Source organism: Pseudorasbora parva, chromosome 20 (genome assembly GCF_024679245.1).
Source record: "Pseudorasbora parva isolate DD20220531a chromosome 20, ASM2467924v1, whole genome shotgun sequence".
NCBI lineage: Eukaryota > Metazoa > Chordata > Actinopteri > Cypriniformes > Gobionidae > Pseudorasbora > Pseudorasbora parva.
Window position 1 is genome coordinate 22,456,687 of NC_090191.1, and position 26,178 is coordinate 22,482,864.

At 38.4% G+C, this 26,178-nt stretch overlaps 1 long non-coding RNA gene across 2 annotated transcripts in view; it reads left to right on the plus strand.

Annotated features, from left to right (window-relative positions):
* The window catches only part of LOC137049645 (uncharacterized), a 414,587-nt gene that overhangs the window by 64,999 nt on the left and 323,410 nt on the right, over positions 1–26,178 (plus strand). For both annotated transcript variants that reach the window (XR_010899665.1, XR_010899664.1), the window contains exon 2: positions 17,087–17,281. This is a non-coding gene — a long non-coding RNA (uncharacterized lncRNA). The remainder of the gene's footprint in view (positions 1–17,086; positions 17,282–26,178) is intronic.

Here is a 26,178-nt window from a genome sequence, read left to right on the forward strand (position 1 = left end):
TATTAATAAGTCCTGGCTAATCCAATCTCTATATAATAGCAGGGATTGTTGCTCTGTTTCTTAAGTCCATAAAAATGCATCTGTTCATCAAATAGCTTGCTCCACACAACTCTGGGAGGTTATTCAAAATTTGAAGTTTTTGAAGATTTTAGTATGACCATGTTAGCCTTAAAGTTATGAATAAGCTGGTGTGTTCCAAAACAATGACAAAATTTAGATTTAGGAGATATAAGTAGGGGTGTAACGGTTCACAAAATTCACGGTTCGGTTCGATACGATACACTGGTGTCACGGTTCGGTTCGGTACGGTTCGGTATGTTTTAGATACAGCAAAAAGAAAAAATTGGCAGATAAATTACCTTTTTTATTATTTTTTTATTAAAACTAACAAAGTATGATTTTTTTTTTACATTGAACAATGATGGAGCTATACTTTACCCATCTTCTATGTGTGTGCCTTGCGTGTGCGTTGCAGGAGCCCCACACCCTGTAGTGCTTTACATATGCTGTGTTTGCAGTCCGCAACTGATCCGCTGTTGCATACTACAAACACAGCATTGATTCATTATTTTTTATTTAAAATCCAAAAGTTTTTACTGAACATGCCTCGTCAGAATTCCAATTCTCTTTGTTTACTCTTTAATATAAGTCAGGTTATGTAGCCTACTACATTTAAACAACATTTTATTAAATTAATTTATTCATATTTATATAGTTTAGATTTAGCTCACACAAGTGGCAAAGCATTTAAACATAGTTTATAGGCTTAAATCACAAACATTTTAAATTAGAAACTTACAATAGTATATTCAAAAACAGCCGACTCTCGTCTTTTCTTTCGTTTTACACCCTTTTAAAAGAAATCCTGCAGGTCAAAAAGAACTTTGCTTTTCACCTCCAAGAAAGTAGGAGTGTTATCCATTATGGCACTTTTTTTTTTAACCTAAATGCCAGGTAAGGTGTCGTTTTGTTGCTTTACTTGAGAAAAAAAAACCCATGTGTTGACTTTGAAACAAGAGTATATTTTAAATGATATGCATCTGTGGTGAAATTACTAGATTTTCGCGTCAGTACATATTTATTTTGTTTAACATGTTTAACGATGTTCTATCACTTTAACACAGCAACGCAGCGCAGCAAAAAATATGCTCGGTACGAAAACGATCCGTGCACTGCTGCAGACGCAACGCACCTGGAACGGACTGACGGACAGCATCCGTGTGCAGTTTGAAAGCTGTAATCCGTTAACATGGGTACGGAAAAAAATACGCACCGCAAACGCACTGCAGACAGAGTATGTGTGAAACGGGCGCTAGGTCTCATATCCGCGGCTATAAATGGACCACTCGCCGCGGTGATGTCTTTTGCCATTTGAATAAGTTGGAAATGTCTGTCTAAATGCTGCGGGGATAGTTTGTGGGGTAGTTTGTGGCTGTTTCTCCTTTTTATCGTCTTGTTGTCGGCGTAAATGAGTTGACTGACATGACATGAATTATTCCCGCTGCTGTACCATCAGCAAATGCGACATACCATTGTTTTTTTAATCCATCACTCTTGCCAACACCATCATAGCTTACAAAGAATCCAAAGTACACCCAAACACCAGACCTGTTGGTTATTGGAGGATCTTCTATTTCTGGTTTGTTAAACGCAATAGCCATTTTGCCACGAGCATTCAGCGCGTAGCCTACTGAGTAAGCGAGCACCTGACTGAGCAGCCTAAAACATATTTGGTGTTTTTTTTTTTTCACTTCGGCGGTGTCAGGGGCATTGGCTGTTATGTCGTTTTGGTTATTGGGCTACCTTGTTGAACGCATATTATTATATTTCACACACTTTTTTATTTTCCAAATCTAATTAATTAGTCAAAGAACCGTTCGGTACATAATGCGTACCGCGTACCGAACCGAAAGCCTCGTACCGAACGGTTCAATACGAATACGCGTATCGTTACACCCCTAGATATAAGTATTCAAAACTTACAGTCTCTCACTTCAGTTAAAATGAACCACATGTTTTGATGACGTTCTAGCCTGACAAGCCAGACCCACATCAAGATGTTTGGTCTGGAAACCGTATCCGGTCGGCAAAACTCCGAACACATATTCCCTTTTTAAGAATGACTTCAGTGCCATTCTTCTCTCAGAGAAAAGCTGAACTCCAAGTCTTCCAGAGTTGCGGTCAAAGTTGATTTGAAAGACCGCTGTTCGACAGTTTCTGTGTTTACTTCGTCTTCATGTTTTTGTCCTGATTTTGTAAAACATCTGAAGAGTGAATTTTATCTTCCACAGGATCAAGACATTTAGGCTATGTTTAGATTATTCACTGCTACAGAAAACGAAAGTAAAACCGCTGGATGCACATGAACTGCGCTATTCAAATAAACTTGACGCGCCTCAAGTCTAATAACCAGCACAAACTGTGTTAAATAATATTTCGTCCTACAGTGTTTTTCTACTTTACCACAGTAAAAGATGCGAACGGGTGTAATAGACAAAAACGAAAGCAAACGAAAGGAAGAAACGTTTATAATTCCCTGCAAAAATGAGCGCGCCGCTAGTGAAGATTTGGGAAAAGAAACGAGATGTCTCGTGGGATAAAATAGACTAACGTTAGGCCCATTGTTAAAATTCACGGAAATCGAAATATCGGATGACCAGATTGCAAAACAGAATTAAAAAGCTGACATATCTTAAATTGGGTTCAGCCTCCCTCTCTCATTCAGCATGAATCCATAGCCTGTTTTAATGGCTGCGATGTAACATCTGCAAATGTATTTCCCTTGTAAAAGCTTTGTGCTTCACCCCTGTGGTAAAAATCACGTAAAACAGCGTTCACATAAAAAAAAAAAAAAAAAAACACTGGGTAAATATTATAGTTTGAAATTATAGTTTTAATTAAGTAGAAAATAGTATGAAAGGATCCAATAAAAAGTGCACAACTCCTTGTAAGTGGAAGCCATTTTTCCCCTCATGTGCAAACTAGCGTGGATGAGTCCTTATTCGGGTAGTAAAATAACAAACTGTAGTTTATGTAGAAAATATATTTATGTAAAGAGATAAAATACAGAGTAGCCTATAGTAAATTATATATTTTTATACAAATTTAAAAAAATACGATAAAGTGAACATGCTATGAGGGCGGTTATAATCTCAGACCCGCGGTAGGCATCATGTGACCGCGGTATTGCGGTAAAACGGTAACCATCCCAGTCCTAATGGAGATGAAGATTTCGTTTTTCAGCACGACCTGGCACCTGCTCACAGTGCCAAAACCACTGGTAAACGGTTTACTGTCCATGGTATTACTGTGCTCAATTGGCCTGCCATCTCTCCTGACCTGAACCCTATAGAGAATCTGTGGGATATTGTGAAGAGAAAGTTGAGAGATGCAAGACCCAACACTCTGGATGAGCTTAAGGCCGCTATCGAAGCATCCTGGGCCTCCATAACACCTCAGCAGTGCCACAGGCTGATTGCCTCCATGCCACGCCGCATTGAAGCAGTCATTTCTGCAAAAGGATTCCCGACCAAGTATTGGGTGCATAACTGAATATAATTGAAGGTTGACCTTTTTTGTATTAAAAACACTTTTCTTTTTTGGGGTCGGATGAAATATGCTAATTTTTTGAGATATTAAAACAATAAAAGACCTGAAATATTTCAGTTGGTGTGCACTGAATCTAAAATATATGAAAGTTTAATTTTTATCATTACATTATGGAAAATAATGAACTTTTATCACAATATGCTAATTTTTTGAGAAGGACCTGTATATAAAAATCCTACCAAAATCAATGGATCTGTGATGATTTTACTACTAGTTGGCGATCAAAAGGCTCAGAACTTCAATAGATTTTAAGGCTAATGTCGAAATCCTGAAAAACATGGTGGATAATATATTTTGAGATGTGGTGAAAAAAAAATACAGCTGGTACACTACCATATTATTATTATTATTATTATTATTATTATATAATTGTATATAAAATGGTCTCCTTTGTTTAAAAAAGGCGTATTGCATAGTTAGCATTTTACTTTCCAAAAACACACAATTAAGTAATATAAAATAATAATACCTATATAATAATACTAATAATAATAATACCTTTTTTTGACAAAATTATGATTGGAAATGAAACATTTGTTCACGAGTGCATTTTGTTAGTGATTTTTCATGTTCATATTAACAGCGACCCAGAAAGCTTGTTTTTGTCATATTCCAGCCTTCATACTGTGAGACTGTTGTGTGCTTGGCAGCTGCTGAAATGGACAATCTTTTCCATTTGCGGTTCTGTCAGCTGTTTGTTTGCCACAAATCCACAACCTAAGATATTTGGACAGAAAACAGAACTGAAGAGGTGCTGTTCTTCTGAAATCGATTCCTCCTCTCTTAAAAGCCTCTTCAAAACAAGTCATTCCCTTTGGTAAAGTCGCCTGCTACAGAGTTTTTTGTTGTTTGCTATGTATCATAGGGGATCAGGCTCGAAATAGAACGTTGACATAGTCAGACACTTGTGCTGTAGATCTGAACACTTAAAACACAATCAAACTTGCGAGTGTGTCTACACACTGAGCATTTGTGAGTAGGTAGGTCAAACATGGTTGTTTTAAAGCACAATTCTGTGCAAGGCATTATGGGACATCAATAGAGCAATCCCAGTTTGCATAATGGTTGTCCTATTTATAAAGCAACAAAACAGAAAATAATAGTAATGCCACATTTTTGTAAGACGCTAGATGCTAATTTTAACATGGAGTATGTCTGTGTTTTTCAGGCACAATTTAATGATAGTATTTGGCTCACTTTCTTACTACATTATTAAAAGTGTGTACTTTCCCTCTGGTGAAGTACTTGGTTTTATTGTGCAATACAATCATATGAATAAGCTCTTCACATCCTTCTGGGAAGTCCCTAGTTATGAGTTCTAAAATCAGAATTACAATGTGGTGTATGTTTTAAGTGATTTTAGTAGGAATATATTGGATGTTTTGGGCAATTTCACATTTTCTTTGACAATTTTTTTTTTTTCACTTGTTGACAAAGACATTAGAGTTTGCATTATATTTGCATTGTTGCATAATGTATTGCATTAGAGTTTTATTTGCTCTAATGCAACGAAGAGAAAAGGATGTGCATTGGCTGTGTAATTGATGCTTTGTCTTTCTTGTACTGCCGCATAGAATGATGTGAAACGTCCCATTATGCCTCACAAGCTTGTCGCTTGATAAACTAATTGAAAAGTACATTTTGTCAAGCTTAAACAGTATTTATCTTCAACGATACACAAAACGCATGCACTAGATGCAACAAATGCAACTAAATTTTAAACGTATCTCTATAAATTGTGGAAGCAATAACTCAGTCGCTCACTCGCTCACTCACTACACTCACTCACGCACTCAACCACCCACCCACTTACTCGCTCACTCGCTCGCTCACTCAATAGACTCATGCAATCACCCACCCACTCGCTCGCTCACTAGACTCACGCAATCACCCACCCACTCGCTCGCTCACTAGACTCACACAATCACCCACTTGATCGCTCACTAGACTCACACAATCACCCACTCGCTCGCTCACTAGACTCACACAATCACCCACTCGATCGCTCACTAGACTCACGCAATCACCCACTCGCTCGCTCACTAGACTCACGCAATCACCCACCCACTCGCTCGCTCACTAGACTCACACAATCACCCACTCGATCGTTCACTAGACTCACGCAATCACCCACTCGCTCCCTCACTAGACTCACGCAATCACCCACCCACTCGCTCGCTCACTAGACTCACACAATCACCCACTCGATCGCTCACTAGACTCACACAATCACCCACTCGCTCGCTCACTAGACTCACACAATCACCCACTCGATCGCTCACTAGACTCACGCAATCACCCACTCGCTCCCTCACTAGACTCACGCAATCACCCACCCACTCGCTCGCTCACTAGACTCACACAATCACCCACTCGATCGCTCACTAGACTCACGCAATCACCCACTCGCTCCCTCACTAGACTCACGCAATCACCCACCCACTCGCTCGCTCACTAGACTCACACAATCACCCACTCGATCGCTCACTAGACTCACGCAATCACCCACTCGCTCCCTCACTAGACTCACGCAATCACCCACCCACTCGCTCGCTCACTAGACTCACACAATCACCCACTCGATCGCTCACTAGACTCACACAATCACCCACTCGCTCGCTCACTAGACTCACACAATCACCCACTCGATCGCTCACTAGACTCACGCAATCACCCACTCGCTCCCTCACTAGACTCACGCAATCACCCACCCCCTCGCTCGCTCACTAGACTCACACAATCACCCACTCGATCGCTCACTAGACTCACGCAATCACCCACTCGCTCCCTCACTAGACTCACGCAATCACCCACCCACTCGCTCGCTCACTCAACCACTCATTCACCCACTCACTCACCCACTCGCTCGCACACTCAACCACTCATTCACTCGTTCACCCACTCACTCACTCCCTCACTCCCTCACTCACTTACTCACTCACCCATTTACTCACTCACTCGCTTGCTCACTCACTTACTCTTTCACTCACCCATTTACTTGTTCACCCATTCACTTGTTCACTAACTCACCCATTTACTCACTCACTCGCTTGCTCACCCACTCACTCTTTAACTCACTCAATCGATCACTCACTCACCCATTCACTCGTTCACCCATTCACTCACCCATTCACTCACTAACTCACTCCCCCATTTACTCACTCACACACCCACTCGCTCACTCGCTCACTCACTCACTCACTCACTCACTCAATCACTCACTCACTCACTCACTCACTCACTCACTCACTCACTCACTCGTACACCTATTCACTTACTCATTCACTCACTCGCTCACTCAGCCGCTGACTCGCTCACTCATTCACTCACTCACCCATTTACTCATTAACTCACTCACTCACTCACTCACTCACTCACCCATTAACTCACTCACCCACTCACTCACCCACACGCTCACTCACTTGCTCACTACACTCACCCACTCATCCACTCACTCACTCACTCACTCACCCATTAACTCACTCACCCACTCACTCACCCACACGCTCACTCACTTGCTCACTACACTCACCCACTCATCCACTCGTTCACCCACTCGCTCACTCACTTGCTCACTCGCTCGCTCACTCAACCACTCATTCACCCACTCACTCACCCACTCGCTCGCACACTCAACCACTCATTCACTCGTTCACCCACTCACTCACTCCCTCACTCCCTCCCTCCCTCCCTCCCTCACTCACTCACTCACTCATTCACTCTCTCGCTCGCTCGCTCGCTCACTCACTCACTCACTCACTCACTCACTCACTCACTCATTCACTCTCTCGCTCACTCACTCACTCACTCACTCACTCACTCACTCACTCACTCACTCACTGACTCACTCACTCACTGACTCACTCACTCACTCACTCACTCACTCACTCACTCACTCACTCACTCACTCACTCACTCACTCACTCACTCACTCACTCACCACCCAGTCACTTGCTCACTACATTGCTCTAAAGACTCCAGAGCAAGTTTTAAAGATTATTTGTTTAATATAAAATATATAAATATATATTTGTCTCAGTTGTTACACTTATATGGTAGTTACATAGCCCCTAGACCTGAGTTATCACGAAAAGGCCAGGAAATTTCAGTTTTGACAATATGGGACCTAGGGCTGGGCGATATGACGAAATATATCGTCTGGGCGATAGAAAATGTCTATCGTTTTATTTAAGGCTCTATCGCTTACGCAACGATAAGGCGTTTATGGCAGAATTTAAGGTCAAGATGCACCTCACGCCACGGCATGCCCATGCACGCTGCAATACAAACAAACATGGAGGAAGACGGTAGTAGACGCGGTTCAGACCAGGGATAATTCTCAAAGTAATTATTAGGGATGTGCATTTCAAGCAAAAATAATATTCGATGATCGCTGGGAATTATTCGAATATTATTCGAAAATCGCACCCCTCCCCCGCATGCACGCAAACTGGCATAGGTATATCCTTAAATAAAAGCCTTTGGTCAATTAAACGCCGGGTCTCTGATAGTGGCTTGGTCAGCACAAACAAATAAAGGCCGGGGGAAAATGTGTGGATAATCTCCTAAATGCCTTTCATTTAATGTGCACTCAAGTTCATCGTAATGTAGGCTACAGTCGGGTTGTGCCGTGAAGGCTGACCAACATCACGCAATCATCCTGATGCCACGCCCGTTCTTGCGAGTGCGACACACACTAAGTCTCTTCTATAGTTAACCTAAAAACTTTGTAGGGATGGCTCTGTAAATTAAATTGAGAATATAACTGATGCATTTATGCCATTTTAAATAGGCTAAATGATGAGAGATGAGATCTGTGAAAATACCGTGTCAGGCAGGCTACACAAATATTGATCTTCTCGTCTTTTTTATACATCTTAAACACTATTCGCACGGTATTGGTATTATCCAGGGACCTCTGTGATTTAGAAATTACTAAAATAATCTCACGTGCAACCTATATAAAAAATTAAGCGAGGAATAAGCATTTTACATTTTTCTCAATGCTGATTACCGATTAGGCTACAGTAATTCTGGCCGAACATCTGAGTTTTGCGTGGCGCGCATTTGCACGGGATAAGCAAAGCCTGTGATTTTACTCGAATTTACTGACTTATTACCCGGATATGATGTCAAGACTTCGTTATAGATATAGCTGTATGAAATCATTAAACAGGCATCGATTTCGTTTTGATTATTAATAAATAAAAAACGAAATTATGTTTATTTATTACGCAAAACTCAGATGTGGGGGATTAGCCTAATTTGAGAGGTCCCTAGATAATACTTATCCCGTGCGAATAGTGCTATAGCCTACTCTGCATTTAACTTAAAACATATTTTATTTTGTACAAGAAAACAGAATAGGCTTCAAAATAAACTATGTTGATGAAATATTGTAAAGTGGTCATGAACTATAGGCTACACGAACGACCGTTTATAAAAATAGGCAAAATCAAAAATGAATAGGCCCTATCTCCGAGAAAAGTGCGTGCAACCAATTGGAAGCACGGGTGAGTAATTAGTTTGGTCAGAAAAATAACTAAATTATAGTTAAAAAAAACGTAGTTAAAAAAAATTATGTAAAGCGACATAAAGTGCATAAACTCTTCTTAAGTGGAAGGAAGCTTATTTCCCTCACGTGCAACGATAGCCTAAAGCGCGGAGTCATTAATTGGGTTAGAAAAATAACGAAATTATATATATTTTTTAATAGAAAATAATATTTATGTAAAGAAATATATTAAATTAAAAAGTGTCTGAAAGTACACTACTCTTAATGGAAGGAAGCTTTTTCTCTCACGTTCAACCTAGAAAGCACTGAGTAGGCTAATTAGTTGGGTTAGTAAAATAACGAAATTACAGTTTAAGGATAAAAAATATTTATGTAAAGAGATATTAAAATAAAAAGTGTTTAAAAGTGCACAACTATTCTCAAGTGGACGGAAGCTTTTTCCCTCATGCGCAATATAGAAAGCGCAGATGCATCATTAGTTGGATTGGAAAAATAACGAGATCAGTTTTTTTAAGTAGACAATAATATTTATGTAAAGAGATAGCCTATATTAAAATAAAAAGTGCTTAAAAGTAGTCTATACAACTCTTAAGTGGAAGAAGGCTTTTTTCCCCTCACGTGCAACCTGTAGAAAGCTGAGTCTGGTTCGGGTAACCTCACGTGCAACCTATATAAAAATTCAAGCGAGGAATAAGCATTTTACATTTTTCTCAATGCTGATTACCGATTAGGCTACAGTAATTCTGGCCGAAATTGCTTTGTCGACTTTCTAGCTTGTTGTTGTATAAATGGTGATATGTTTGCATGTTTCGTAAAAAAAAAAAAAAAAAAATCAATGATAGATATCTGTCCACTGGAACGTTATCGCTTTTATTCGCTAGTAATTTAAAACGGTTTAAAGGCTACATATATGAAGAAAGAGAGGGAGAGAGACCAATGGTCTAGACGGGACAGTAAACTCGGGTTCTACAAACTCCATCAGACTTCTAAAACCCTCTCCTTCTACAAAGCTGATCGGAAGCATATCTTTAGCGATCATCTTCGTGATGAGGGCCGTTGTTTGCTCTGCCCGTCTAGCATCCGACTTGGTTGATCGGATCATAAAACTAGCCACTGATTGCTGCTGACCTGTGGATGGACCTGCTGGGTATTTTGCTCTCAGATGACTGTGCCTTGTAGTGGTTGACCTATGATAAGCAAGCATCGCATGGCAGAGTTTGCACACTTCTTTTTCATTAATTTTATTATAAGAACTCCACACAGAACTCTTATTCGACATCGTGACTCTACGTAGTGTGCATGATGATGTGTTATTTTGTTGTTGTGTGAGAATTGATTGACAGCCTTTACGTGCGGTTTTGACAGCGCGCGCCACCCGCTGGTTACATTAACACGTCACCACCGCATCAGCACAGCAAACCTGGATTTTTTTTTAGATGACAATCGCACAGCCTATTCGATATTCTATAGTTAAATCAACTAATCGAATATTCGAAAATCGTGACTCATCCCTAGTAATTATGCCAGAATAGTGGCATAAGCGCTCAAAACAAACTTCAGACACAGACGCTGCAACGGGCTTTTACGCGTGGCACACCATATAGCCATATATTGAAATATTTTAATGGCAGGTGTAGGGATGGCGAAAACTAAAAATTTTCTTGACCGACCACCGAGCCTCATTAGCCGGTTGAAACCGGTTAACCGATTAGTTTAAAATATGCTGCGCTATTTGAAATAACAGCCGCGAGCTAGGCTCCCTCTGTCTCTCTCTCGCTCTCTCACTCACACACACACGCGCTGCCGCCTCCCTTCCACTCACGTCACTTTTTTAAAATCCCCCACAGCGCGAAACACGAGTCCCGCAAACGCGCCGCAGAGGAGCTTGCTTGTAATCAGAGGACAAATGGCTCCTTAGTTTCGAAATGGTTTGGGTACAAGGTGATCGCGTTGAAAATAAAGGCGTTTGTCTAGCGTTAGAAGCTCATTCGAATCATTGCCGCGGCTCATTTAAGAAAATGACTGCTCCGAAGAGACGCCGCTTAAGTTCGAGGTAGTGCTAACAATAATAAAGAAAGACGATCAACACCTTGTGTTACCACTGAAATGAAAATGTAATATATTTCCAAATGTAAGCCCATCTTAAAGGGATCCCCTGGTGTTGAGACTTGTATGGCTTAATATAACATAAATGATGTCTCTTACTGAATTATGTAGTAGAAAACCCATGAAAGATCTACGTTATTTTAAAAATCGATTTTATATTTGGACCATGGGCGGCGCCATTTTGTTTGCGTTCTAGGTTGATGACGTAGAGTGGTTGAACTCCTCAATCAGCTGGCATTACCCGTAGCTATTTTTACCACAACGCAACTCGAAAATTGTTTCAGAGTTAAACAAAACCAATGAATTCCTTTTTATTGGTTTATTAAGTACAAACAGGCGAGTTATGAAAAATTGAGTGCGAGGGATATGTTCAATCACACAAAAAGATTTTGGAATGAGACGGTTAACTGTAGTAGCGTTTAGTCCACTGTCTATAATAGCCTAATTTAGAGATCACTTTTTTATTTATTTTAACCGACAACTTTGATCGGTTAACGTTGATACAGTCAGCCATCGGTCAACGGTCATCGGTTAACATCCCTAGGCAGGTGTTAACTTTACCAACAGTCTTGCTTTAAAAAAGGTTCTAAATAAAATAAAAATGTAGTCCATACTACCTTTATTTGTTTTGTATATCATTTCAAACTGCATTTCCACATTGCATTTCTGTATAGACTATTCATAAACTGAATTAACAGAAAAAATTGCTATATCGTTATGTATATCGTTATCGGGATATCAAATGAGCTATATCGGGATATGAAATTTTGGCCATATCGCCTAGCCCTAATGGGACCTTTAACTAACCTTTTAGTTATTAGTTAGTTATTTAGTTGTTCATTCATTTTGTTGTTTTATTATTTCTATGTATGTGTCCCAATGAAAATAGGACTTCACCCTTACATTTTTAACTTTTTCAATCAAAAATATAAAAAAAATACTTTTTTTTTTTTTTTTTTTTTTTACATGTTCATCATAGAATGTATATTCAAGTAATTTCTATTTATGAATTCATTAATATAATGCATAAATGAATCAACCAAGTGGACCAACATTGTGGCAATGATGATGGGTGATTCAAAGATGATGGACTTACAAAAGGGATGGGGTACAAAAAAATGTATCTGGCCTAATGTTCTCCAATGAACCAGTGAACCCATTTCTCCCCTTCACACAGAAACATACAAGTGATTGTATGTGGCACATGATAGAAGTACCTTTGTGAAGAGTTTTGTGAGTAGTGTGTAAATGAGGGTTTCACTAGGTTATTCAAATGGACAAGGCACCATTAGCTACCATTAGCTTCCCGTTATGAGAGCCCTCTACTTTCAAACAATTATTGTTCCCAAAAAATAAATAAATCAATAATTCACAGACCTCTGCTAACTTCTCATTTAATGTTAAAAAAAAAAATTAAAAATTAAAAAATCCCTGCAAACTTTTCATTTCAGGGAGAAAAGTGCGGTCATGTACTGAAGTGTGAATATGGCGGACAGTGCTTCATTGTGTTTAGTGAGAGCTGTAATAGTGGTTGATGTGGGTTTCCCAATTGGTTTTCCCAAGACTGAAGGTTTTCGAGTATGTGGCCCACATACGCAGTTTCTATTGTAGGACATGCAACCACAGTTATTGCAAGACCTATTGGACCTCTGGCTGCTTAATGGCTGACATAGCTGTCAGTCAATTGGTCATGTGTAGGCGGGGTCAATCCCAAGAGGCCACAAATGGAAATGTCTGTTTGAAGTACAATCACTTTGGTTGGTGCCTAATCCAGTGCACTATTATATTAGTTCAGGAATACATAGATATACCGACAACTATATATATGCCAGCTGTCATTTTTGTAATTCTTTTATATTTATATGTTTCCTAGTTTTGCCATTTGGTTCTAAATGAACCAAGTTGGAATGTAATTGCATATATATTTATGTAAGGGAAACAGTCTCTGTAATTTTAATAAAGGCAATGACATTTGAAAAGAGCTCTATATTAGTCGAAGCTGCAGTATGATAGAGAGAAGCTTTAATATCCAGATGTGTTTTGATGTTGATGCAGATTAGTGCAGTGTTTGAAATATGAATCTATGATTTATTGGTTTATCATGTGGCAAAGTTGGAAATGCACACATCGTCTCTTCTAAAAAGAAAATTATGCTTTAAATATAGATTCAAAACATTTTGAAAGAAAGAGACAGAGTGAGGGAGAGATGACTAGATTGAAATAGTGTGTTTACTAGATAAGTGTTATAACTGGTATTGAAAATAAAAATGTTAATTTCAATAAAATAGAATATAAATACTAGATCAAAAAGGTATACTTAACAGACATTTTAATTCGTTAAATTAAATATTGAAATCACGAAATATATTGAAAACTAGTATTAATTAAATAAGTTAAGAGTCACATAACACAACAGACATGATGATTCAGAGTTCATCATAAGCATCTGTTCCACTGTAAAAAAAATATTGTTGGTTTAAATTGAAGTAAATAACCTTCTTGCCTTAAAATTTTGAGTTCATTAAAATGAAAAATAAAAAAAATAAAATAGTTAATACAATAAAGGAAATTGTTTTAATAAATATAAACTCGTATTATTAAATATTATTGTATTTGAACTACATACATAAAAATAAAAATTGTTGTGATAAATCATGAAAAAGCACAATTTGGCATGTATCACTGCATTATAACAAATAAAACCTAATTACACAATATGCTTACAAAATATTGTAATACTATTTGAATAAAGGGTGATGTCAATTCTCAAAAATGTTCACTGTAATAACTCAAATGTTTTATTTCAATTAACTCAACATTTTAGGGCAACCAGGTAACTAATTTTTAAATATTATTTTTACAGTGAAAGCAAGGTCATACACAAACACAAAACACCATCAGGGTAACACACATGCCTCTAAAACAATAAAATAAACATTAAATGTATCACAAAACACCTAAATGTGCAATGCTGATAGCACAAATAAAAATAAATATTTGAATAAAATATTACCATTTATGTCCTGCAGGAGCTTCTAGGAATGCCCTTAAAAAATGTATTTTTATTTCACCATAAATTCTTTTTTTTTTTTTTTTTTTTAATTCCAAAAAGTAGAAGAAGAAGAAAAAAAAACATTTTACAGCATTTACCAGTAAAATTATATATAACACAATTAAAAAAATGTTAATAGTTTACTCACATTTAACCAAATAACAGGTGTTAAAAGTGGGGTAAGTGTTATTTCAAAAACGTTTTAGAAAAAGGACTCTGGCTGAGGCCAATAATAAAAAACTTGTAGCCAATCAGCATGTCTACTATTGATGGTGAAAAGAGAGGCTCAGTGCACGTCATTACTCAAAACACACGAGCACTGATGGGAATAACGGAGTTATAGATGAACGTTAATATTTTCAGTAACGAATAATCAAACAAATTACTGTTTCCCCCATTACAACGCCGTTACCATTACTGAGAATAAAATGCGCCGTTACTATAATTGAGCTCACTGGAGCGGCATTCATCACTGCTGATGTCAGCGGACCTGCAGCTGTGGGTATGTGTGTGTGTGTGTGTGTCTGTGTGTGTCTGTGTGTGTCTGTGTGTGTGTGACACACACAAGCGCGCATGCGACCAGCAACCAGGAGTCATTGGCATTGGCATGTCCAATGACTTCAAAGGTAGCTTTCGCAAACTTGGAAATATAAGCACTACTTTTCTCTCATTGAGGTGAAAGGTAAGAATGTTTATGTATGTAACGTGCGACTTATGCCCCGGAAGACTCTCTCTTCGTCGGTGAACGCAATTGATAACTTGAGCTCCGCTACCGGATTAGACAGCCACAACATTAAATCAACCAAAACTAGGTTTGTCTCGCGAGAAAGTGGGTAAGCCCACCATACAAAGACTTGAGAGCACTTCTTGTTAAACTTTTTACTTTTGTGAGTAAGAAAATACTTCAAGCAGGCTACAGTATGTCTACCAGTTGTGTGACAGTTTTAGAATTTGAATGTGCACTACAAAGAGTCTTTGTAAATTAGACTAATATATTTTTTATTATTTTATTTTATTTTATTTTTGGTATACTTTTCTTAAGGAGCATAATTTATTTTTACATCAATATATTTGATGGCCAGTTGGGGTCTGTGTAATAAATATTACAGTTCTAAACAATCTCTTTTGTTTTATTGTTCCACTATATTACTGATATTTACAATAATGTATTGGATTTGATAGACGTGTCTCTCACATTGTCCTACAGCAACATAAAAATAGTGTAGATTAGTGTAAACTGTTTTATAATAATAATTTTTTCTATTTAGTGTCCTTTTTATTCATTTAACATTTAATATTGGTGGCATCCAAGGTATTTACATATTTAAACATTAAAAAAAATGTTCTGTTCTACTCATTTCAACTGATTTATATGATTTATAGCGAAATTATATCATTTATAGCATGTTTTTTTTTTTATTATTTTTTTTTTTTTTTTTACAGTAACACAAATAGTTACTAGTTACCTGGTAACGAGTTACTTTTATTATAGAATATTTCAGTTACTAACTCAGTTACTTTTTGGAACAAGTAGCGAGTAACTATAACTAATTACTTTTTTAAAGTAACATTCCCAACACTGCACACGCGTCACACATGACGGACATTAGCTGAGAACTAATAACGTTATATTCTGGCTTTTGCTTGAATAAGCTTGTGTGTCATGTTCACTTGTTTGTCCATTTGCGATCGTATTGCCAATCACTTCAGCGATTATAAAGACCAATTCATTCCACACGGTACGGAGCATCTAAATCTCCTCACTGTTTCAAGCGTCAGCTCACACAATGTGTCCGACAAGTAAGATACTATACTCCTAATATATGTTTGTTTCCTCTTTTCATGGTCTATACAACCCTTATCCGGTTATAATTGTAATCTGTCATTAGTTGGACTGCCGTGCTCGTGTACTATCGAGTTGTTCATGAGAACGATTTGTGTTGTTGTGACCGCTATAACTCTACTCTGGTCATAATTGTAATATGTCGTTAGCTGGACTGTTGGCTCGTGTACTTTCGAGTTGTTCATGAGAACGGTTTGTGTTTTGTGATCAATATAACTTTAATCTTGTCATAATTGTAATGTTCATTAGTTGGATTGTCATGCCTGTATACTATCGAGTTGTTCATGAGATCGGTTTGTGTTTTTGTGATGGAAGGGGTGGCTTTTTCATTGAATATTCGATCTTTAACACACACATTCTGCCATAGTCGTTGCCTGGGTTACGTATGTGTGGGGCGGAGCTATCAAAATAGGGCGAAACCCTTTTTGGGGGTAGGGGTGTGTTTGTTTTGGTGATTTGATAGCCCTTACCACCTTTAATCATAGCATGTTTAGTCTTTTAAATGTAAAAAAAACAAAAACAAAAAAAAACTACAAATATTTTTACAGTGCATCATACAAATAATCCAGATAACATGTACTATAGTCCAAATCTTAAAAAGTCATAAAATAGCTTAACTGAAATTAAATCAGTATTGTTTGAAAATCTTGCTTGACCAATTTGATCACCATTTATTTTAATTGTATCAAAAGAGCAGCTTTATATTTAATTCTATAAATAACTAATTTTGTGTTCTGCAAAAAAAAAAAAAAAAAAAAAAAAAAATATATATATATATATATATATATATATATATATATATATATATATATATATATATATATATATATATATATATATATATATATATATAAAAATGTTTTTTATGTAATTAATAATATTGTGTTTTAGTATCTCTTAATGCACCTTTGTTCTTCTTGCATTAAGGATCGTCTTCCTAATGCTGTTTTGTGTCTTTCAGGCTGCCATTCCTGAGGACTCCATGCAGTTCACCTTTCTCAATGGTGGCGGAAGTGAGATCGCAGTGTTCTGTAGCCCTATCAGCGTCCCCCATACCGTAGCATAACTCCCAGGAGGCCCAGAGCCAGCATCGATCGCATGGGTCAAAGGTCACCCGTGCGGGACTTGTTAGCTGAAGGCTGCGTGCAGCTAAAAGGTGATGTTAAACACAATATCGATCCAACATTCCTCCCTGATAGAGGGAGAAAAATGAAAGAAAGAATGAACAAAAGAAAGGCACAAATGAGCAAGAGGAGCAAGAGATAAAGAATAAGATGAGATGAAAGAGAAGATAGAATGAAAACTGGAGAATGAATTTGGCGACATGAGAAGAATATAGAATATATATTACTGGGAAAGAATGAAAATAGCATAAAATTGACAGTTCAGTGCTAAGGAAGTTCAGTAGAGAAGTAGGCCTACTATGGAGTTAGGATTTGGTGGTATCAAGGCAACGGTTTTGGTTCGGTGATCTGGCCAAACATAATTTTAGAATGCTCTTTTTTAGTTCAAAAGCACTGACACTTTACATTGTTTGTTATAAAAAAATAAAACATCTCAAGGTTTCTCTCACTAGTAAACATTGAGTGGGCTATGGAAAATCCGGAGTGGACTAAATACTAAATACTTTTTGGGCTTGAAATTAAATTTATTTACTTGGTTGCACTGGTGCTCCTAACTTCAAAAAGTAAGTAGCACCACAACTAAAATGTTTATATATTATATAAAAAAACAACATATGGACGTTGTGTCGGTGACGTCACCTATGATTCTGAAGTGCAGTTTTGAAGCGTAAAGTAGAGACAAGCTGGTCGTTGCCATCTTGCCAGTGCGTAATCACGCGTCACGCCTGTATATCAGAAAATGGGTAAAGAGGCGGGATGTAGGCAGAACTTAGGTGACGAGATGACTAACAGACAGCGCATAAATGGCTATCCACCTGTCACTCAAAGTGACCACACACTTTATTATGCAGAACTTAAATGTTTTATATAATGTAAATGAATGAGTTATATAACCCCCCCCCCCCCCCCCCCCCCCCTAGTTGTCAAGAAGGGCAAAATTTGCCATATAGACCAAAACCACAATTTGTATTAGGCAAGTGACCGTCTTAATGAGTAAGTCATTGAGTCATTCATTCAAACTATTCGTTCAAACTACTGATTCTATTTAGGAATGAAGTAGTTGTTGTGGTCATTGAATTGTTGACTCAACTGATTCTTTCAAAATGCAGAATCATTCAGCAATGGACAAGTGTTGCTGTGAGACGGACTGTGCTTCTGCTGTGATCTTTGGAACTATTTTCACTGCTGAAACAGAACAAAAACAGTCAATACTGCATCTGAAATATAAGTTACTTGACTTTAACTGTTTATTGATCTGTACATTTGCAATCGTGATGGTATTCAGGAAAACAACACTCTTGGTCATGTGATGTTGCTGAACTGTATTATGTTAAAAATATAAAAACAACACATTTTTACCAATTTTAAATTGGGGAATTTTAACCCAAATGTGCACTGCTGCGCTCATTTATTTTAATTCCTCCTTGAGAGGCTGCGCTAGCCTCAACAGCGCAACCTTGTTACTGTCAGTAATATTATAGTATGTACATTATTATCCACCATCAATCGGCATTTACACTAAATGAAATAAAATATGAATCATCAGGCACATATGTGACCAAAATTATCATTATTCTGAGCCTCGACTTTGATGTGAAAAAGGAAATTGTGTAAATTATGTACAGCTTGCATCATCAAATGGAATTAGTCCTGTGTAGCCAGAAATTCAGACTGATGGCAGAAGGTCTAGAGTAGAGTCCTGTCCCGCTGAAATATATATTATTTTCGCCCGCTCCCGCCCGCAAACAATCAAGTTTCATCCTGCTCCCGCTCGCAAAAAGTATATATATTTTTTAAATACATTGCATATTCTGCCTACTACTGTTATTTTTTCATTTGCTCCCTTGTTGAATATCATTTTTTTATTTTTTATTTTTTTATTTGCGTTTATGGATGAACACGAACAAGGAACTTAGAACATAGAAATACAGTAAAAAAAGAAAAGAAATGTAGGCTAAAAAAAAAAAAATGCCACTGTGTGGTAAGCTTGGCTGTTCCGCGCCTATGAACCACGCAAGAGTCAGCTTCCGACCATGCGCCTGTAAATTGTTTTTATTGTATTTTATTATGTTTATTTGTTTCTAGTTATTTTATTTATATCTCCACTTTGCGGGAGTCCCGCAAATCATTTTATTTTCCCGCAACCCGCACACAATAATATCTTGCTGCCCGCACTCTCATTCACCCACCAAATATTGTCCCGCGCCGCACTCGGTTGTGCTGGGTCCCGCGGTAGTCCCCCGGGAGTGCAGGTCTCTAGCCTGGAGTCCATCGCAGCTTTCATTGGCCATGGACCAACCAAGAGGACGTCTGGCCAACATGTAAAGCAACTAATCACTGTTTTGTTTAGCTTATCGTGCATGTTTACTGCAACAATGGTGTTGTGAACTTTTAAAGCTTTAGCATTTAATAAGCATTCATCGTCTTCTTCCATAAGGGGGTTTGCCCTCACAATAGCAGTTTTCCTATAGGTGGACTGTTAAAGAATGTGACACACACACATCTCCTGGAAATCCTGTAGAGTTCCACTAATCAGATGACGACTTTGAAATGTTTCCCTTTTTTTGTACCATATGCATCATCCAACGGTTCAACGGTCTGAGGCTGAGACTTAAACGAAATTGGAGAGATAAGGATTGTTTTCTGCCATAGGTCGGTAGATAGTCCTGCCCTGTTCCACCAAATATTTTGTTTGTAGTGGAGACATTTTGAGAGCAGCACTATACAAGACAAGTGGTCCACTAGGTAATATGAAAATAAGATGACATGCATTTCATTTCTGAAGTGTTTAATTCGCTGGATAAATATGAGCATTATTATTATTGTTGTTGTGATAAACTTAAAGTGATTTAAAGCTAAGATTTTGGTCATACTTCGATTATATGGTGAAATGGTATAGTGATTATAAAAGATTAATAGTACTAATCTGATGTACCATTAATAGTACTTTGATAAACTGAGCATTTTTGACACTTTTTCGTTATACCATTATTTAATTGAAATATGTAAAACAGGAGAACATAATTATTGAGCTTACTAGTCTGACAGCTCAAAGGTGAGGATGTGCACAGACCCACACTTATAAACACATTTTCAGCTAACATTTATTGCAGTTCCAGCTTTGAGTCATAGAGGGTGCTAATGCTACAATCATGGAAATATTGCCAAGTTGTTGCATATGGCTAATTACAACTTACAAAACCAGGTGTGTGTGTGTGTGTGTGTGTGTGTGTGTTACATGTAGGATCTGCCTGACTAAATTCTGTAACGTGACTGGCTAAAAAGGAAGCACAATGAAATCTATTGTTTTGCGATGTCGACAGTTTGGAGCTTAATTATATGGCTTGGAGCCGAAAGCAGAGCATGTGGCATTAAGATGATAGTGTGGTGTGTCGTGTGTGTGTGTGTGTGTGTGTGTGTGTGTGAGTTTGGGGGGGGGGGGGGGGGGGCACTAAGTTTTGTCTGATCCATCCATCATATAGGGATTGTGTTTTTGAATGCTACCTTTTACTACATCAATGTTAGCCTAATAAGAGATAACTGTCTTCATTTCAACATTAACTTTCAAATTTTTCTATTATTTCTACATATGAAATGTGGCTGTTGGAGATTTACTCTCTATGGAGTGTTAATTTGTGTGTGTGTGTGTCTGTGCTCAGCAATTTGTGGAGTGGTTTGAGTCTAGAGACTGTCAAGACTGTTATGTGCTCTCTCCCCTCATTACAGTCACACTCCATTTGCAGTTCTCCTCTTTTCTCTTTTCTCCACACTTCTCTTCTCTCCTCTTCTTTCATGGAATTTTTACTCTCCACAAATGTCTCCTCATATCTGATCTCCTTATGTTATCCTCTCAGCCTCTCCTCTTTTCTCCTTATTTGTCTTTTCATGTCATCTTTTTTTATCTTAATCTCTCATTTATCTCCTCTCCTCTCCTCTCCTCTCCTTTCCTCTCCTCTCCTCTCCTCTCCTCTCCTCTCCTCTCCTCTCCTCTCCTCTCCTCTCCTCTCCTCTCCTCTCCTCTCCTCTCCTCTCCTCTCCTCTCCTCTCCTCTCCTCTCCTCTCCTCTCCTCTCCTCTCCTCTCCTCTCCTCTCCTCTCCTCTCCTCTCCTCTCCTCTCCTCTCCTCTCCTCTCCTCTTATTCTCCTCTCTTCTCCTCTTTGTCTGCCTGCAGTGATCTCGTCCCACTCTGTTCCGCCTTCGCCTTCAAAAGTCTCACTCACTCGCACACAGCAGTCCAGAAAGCATGAATATTCTCATACACATGCTCTGAGACTGTGTGTGTGTGTGTGTGTGAGTGTGTATTTGTGGACGTATGTGGGAGGCATTGAAATCCTCAGAAAGAATGCTCTTATTCGGAGTGTAATCTCACACACAGCGGTTGCCTCCGGTTCCACAGGTGAGTGTGTTATAAAAAAAAACGGTGTCCCACTGTGGAGTGTGGTTTAGGAACTGCTGTGGTTGTCTGCCGTCATGGTTTAAACGACATCTCTGTGTTAGTGAGTGTGTGCTAAATACAGTGAAATATATGTTGTTACCCTGAAACTTTATTTTACTTTTATTTTTCATGGATAGCTGTTCATCAATGTCTGTGAATTTAATTTGTTATTTAAAAAATAAAATAGTGTTCTAGTTGTTTTTTTTCAATCAATGTTTTTTTTCTTCTCTTTTTTTCTGTATTCCCCCCCTTAGTTACAAATGGTTATTGAGATAAGATTACTCACCTGGTATGTGAGTTTAATTAAAGCCCTGTTTGTTTCCAGAGGGCCAGCACAGAGTATTTACTCAGTGGAGAGAGAGAAACAAGCTCTGCCCACAGGGACCCCACTCAACCATTTAAAACAATAAACTACTACATCTTATAATTTTTGCCCATCTTTCAATCTAAAGCCTTATTTAATTTTTATCTCTTAAATTAATAGTTCTAAAAAAAAGAAGAATGGCAGCATTTACTCACCATCATGTTTGGTCACCGCAGTTTTTTTTTTTTTTTTTTTGTAGCTTGTCAGGGCTGCTCTTTTCCACTGTACAATGAAAGCTTAAGTAACCTGGGACTGTCAAAATTAGTCATAAGAAAATAGTATGCAAAAACATATCTTACATATTCCAATGACCAGATTTACTAACAGCTTGCACCAGCAAAAACCCTCTATTCCCACACAATAAAAAAATAGCACTGAAAAGGCATGGATAGGAGTTATTTTTGCAGCTGACCTTATTGCATATGCATTTGTAGGAGTTTCCCTTTCAGATGCAAAATGTATGGGTGGAGAGTATTTAAATTAATCATGCAAGTTGATTTACTAAGGTTTACACTCGTCAATGTACTGATATTTGCAACATTATTTACCACCCAAAAAAGCATGTCTTAAACCAGACGCTAACTTGCTCTGCTTTTGGTAGATTGTGTTGGTAATTGCGGAAATAATCCAGCTGCGTCTATGTTCTTTATTTTGGACATCGTCATTAGATCACACGCTGATCATTCCACTCCCTTTAACACTTTTTTTGCCCTGTTTAGTAAATCTGGCCCCAAGTCTTCTGAAGTCATACAATAGATTGTAAAGTCAAATAGTCATGCACACTGTTTTATTTATCTTGTAGCTAATATTAATTAAACCAAACTATTGACAAAAGAACAAGAACATTTACACTCATCTAAAGGATTATTAGGAACACCTGTTCAATTTCTCATTAATGCAATTATCTAATCAACCAATCACATGGCAGTTCCTTCAGTTCATTCAGGGGTGTGATCCTGGTCAAGACAATCTCCTGAACTCCAAACTGAATGTCAGAATGGGAAAGAAAGTTGATTTAAGCAATTTTGAGCGTGGCATGGTTGTTGGGGCCAGACGGGCTGGTCTAAATAATTCACAATCTGCTCAATTACGGCCGTTTCACACTGCTCAGTTACTGGGATTTTCACGCACAACCATTTCTAGGGTTTACAAAGAATGGTGTGAAAAGGGAAAAACATCCAGTTTGCGGCAGTCCTGTGGGCGGAAATGCCTTGTTGATGCTAGAGGTCAGAGGAGAATAAGCCGACTGATTGAAGCTCTCTCTTTCTGGCTGATGGAAGAGCAACTTTGACTGAAATAACCACTCGTTACAACCGAGGTATGCAGCAAAACCGCACAACCTTGAGGCGGATGGGCTACAACAGAAGAAGACCCCACTGGGTACCACTCATTTTCACTACAAATAGAAAAAAGAGGCTACAATTTGCTCAAGCTCACCAACATTGGACAGTTGAAGACTGGAAAAATGTTGCCTGGTCTGATGAGTCTCAATTTCTGTTGAGACATTTAGATGGTTGAGTCAGAATTTGGTGTAAACAAAATGAGAGCATGGATCCATCATGCCTTGTTACCACTGTGCAGGCTGGTGGTGGTGGTGTAATGGCGTGTGGGATGTTTTTTGGGCACACTTTAGGCCCCTTAGTGCCAATTGGGCATCGTTTAAATGCCATGGCCTACCTGAGCATTGTTTCTGACCATGTCCATCCCTTTATGACCACCATGTACCCATCCTCTGATGGCTACTTCGAGCAGGATAATGCACCACAAAGCTCACAAAGCTCAAATCATTTCAAATTGGTTTCTTGAACATGCAATCCAACATCCTCACACGCAATATAGCCTACTAACCTGGACACCTTCTTTATGTGTACAGATGTGACGTAATGATGCAAAGATACGCTCGAATTTCCTGCAGAAACATTGGAATTAAAAACAATAAAATCTTACCGTTTTAAATCGAGCTACATAAAGCATACCATTTTTAACACTGACTGCTCAAATTTGATTTTGGATCATTTTTAACCCCAAAAAAGTTACGGACTGCAGCTTTAAGAAATATTTGACAACTACATGCCTACATGTCATTGTTAAAATTGAATCAATTATTATTAATATCAATGTTTAACTTTTTTAATTAAAGGGTGTATTTTACAGTATTTTACAACTATTTGTAGTGTGATGCGCATTGACCAAAGCTTGATTTAGAGAAAAGTCTGGCCAAAATCTCACCTTGTCTTTCTTTCTTCATCTCGGTTTTTCTCACTCTATCCTCCTCACCTCTCTCTCTCTCTCTCTCTCTCTCTCTCTCTCTCTCTCTCTCTCTCTCTCTCTCTCTCTCTCTCTCTCTCTCTCTCTCTCTGCCCCATCTGCTCCCACTCATCTGTCCTTTGCCATTGATTCCTTATGAAATACGGCGCTGTTTATATTCACTCAGCACCCAACATGAGCACACTGAAAGACATATTGATTTTTTTTTTTTAAAGAATGTGTGTCCGTGTGTGTGTGTGTGTGTGTGTGTGTGTGTCCGTGTGTGATTTAGAGCTAAGCAGTATCTTAGGCACAATCACAACCCCCTACTGACACTGACAAACTGGCCTTGACACACAACGTTTTGGGGAATGATAGAATGAGAATAAAGAATTGAGTGTGAGCTTTAAAAGACGCTGATGGAAGAGGAAGGATTTGCTGCTTGTTAAAGAGGCGTTTAAAGAAAAGAGTTACAGTCGATGTACGGGACATAAAGAAAACGGAACAGACGGAAGGATTGAGCAAGAGAGAGAAGGGTTGTTAATGTGATGAATGCCATGTCCAGGCAACTGGGATGAGGAAGAGAGACACACTAGTCCGTGGCATTTGGGCTGCCCTCTCTCCTTTGTGCTAACTATTTCATGTAGTTATCATGGACTGCCCTTAGAGGAATTTTCTGGGTTATTTACAACGTCATGTCTATATGGACCTTAACTGTGGCATGTTGTTGATTACCACTGACAATAATTTCGCCTCATCCTTCACTATAAATATGTTTACAGCGGTGCACTCAGTTTGTGGAACAGACATGAATGATACCTCCAATTATGTGGCTTGTTGATGAAAGATGTGACATTACATTTCTAAGTTCTAATCTTTTTTTCTGGTCTGGTCTGGTCGATGATAAAGCGGGTGGAAAATAAAAAAGCCTACAGACGTACAATGAAGAAGGGATTTTAGCAATATGTTATAGAGATTCTGTTGACTTCGGCAAGTAAGTAACAACCAGAATCCAGAACCGCATAACAACACCCTAAACCACAAACAGCTTTGATTCATATTTCTGCTTTTCGCAATTCTGCCACAATGCCTTGGCCATTTCCTTTGTAAAACTTTTTACAACTACATTGTAAAAGCCCTGCTGTAAATATGTATCCGCTGTTGTTTACAAATTCAGGGGGAAAAAAAAATCTTTGTGGCAAACAACAGCATGTCACAGATGCGAACAATACATATTAGGTTATAAATAGCATGGCATTTTCATTTTGGATTTGTTTAGTATTATCTGTAGTCCTCAAACCCCTCATTGATCAATACATTTCCAACAGAGGATGTGACTCTCTCAATAAATGCTGCAGGTCAGGACTATGATTATGTAAGGGTACATGCGCTTACATGCTTATTTGTCTGTAATATTTCCATATAAGTGGTGGGGTTAATGAGTGACCGTGTGTTTTGATTGTTAGCATGGTTAACGTGTTAGCCTAATTTGTGTTTGAATCTCAACCAAGCAGCCGCATCTTTTGCATGTTCGTTTTGCTGCGTGTCAGATCTCTCTTCTCTCTTTCATCCCTTCATCGCACCTTGCCCTGTCAACTACTGGTGGCTGATGGAAACTGGAAGGTTATGTAAACAAGCAATCCAGCTGCGCTCTGATTGGACCCGCGAGAGCCGTAACCTCACACGATTGGTCGTCACCTCTGAACTTTTGAGAAAGCCTGTGTTGATGAGCAAAAGTCACAGAAGAACTCCATATTTACCGCTCGGTCTCCTCCTTTGTCTCCCACCTCTGCTTCGGCGTTCGTATTTTCTTTTCATTTAAGTTCAATAAAGTGCCGCATGGATCCGTTCAGTCAACAAACCATGTCGCCCCCAGCCCTGGC